Source organism: Chinchilla lanigera, unplaced genomic scaffold, assembly GCF_000276665.1.
Source record: "Chinchilla lanigera isolate Chin_1 unplaced genomic scaffold, ChiLan1.0 scaffold00003, whole genome shotgun sequence".
Taxonomy (NCBI): domain Eukaryota; kingdom Metazoa; phylum Chordata; class Mammalia; order Rodentia; family Chinchillidae; genus Chinchilla; species Chinchilla lanigera.
This window is the reverse complement of record NW_004955404.1, coordinates 28,115,740-28,116,108: the sequence shown is the minus strand read 5'-3', so window position 1 is coordinate 28,116,108 and position 369 is coordinate 28,115,740. Positions and strand designations below refer to the sequence as shown.

Sequence of the window (369 nt, the reverse complement as noted above, 5' to 3'; positions counted from 1 at the left end):
GGGCCCGCCGCAGGCCACGAGTCCCCGGGCGGCGGCAGCTCCCCCTCCCGGACCCCGGCCCGGGCTCGGGCAGCGACGGTTAGCCCGGGCCCTCCCTCCCCTCCTCCCCAGCGGGTCTTCCCGAGCCGGGAGCGCGAGCCGCGCTTAGACCCCAGATTTCTCTCAGCTTCGGGTCTAGGTGTTTGTTGGCAACGCCGACGAGGCAAAAGTGAAGAAAATAAAGACGAAGGGCAGCTCAATGGGAACGGTTCGGGGGGTCTCCCCGGCTCCCAGCACCCCCAAGAAGATGGCTGCCGATAAATCTCGCGAGACTTAAAGTCTCGCGGTGACTCCCGGAGCCTGCCGGGAAGAGACGTAAGTTTAAGGGCA

At 66.1% G+C, this 369-nt stretch overlaps 1 protein-coding gene across 4 annotated transcripts in view; it reads right to left on the bottom strand.

The window, feature by feature from the left end:
- The window catches only part of Rbm26 (RNA binding motif protein 26), a gene marked incomplete in the record, with an annotated part of 82,870 nt that extends 82,770 nt beyond the window's left edge, over positions 1-100 (bottom strand). For all 4 annotated transcript variants that reach the window (XM_013516366.1, XM_013516361.1, XM_013516363.1 and 1 more), the window contains 1 exon segment: positions 1-100.
- Positions 101-369: the final 269 nt, after the last annotated feature.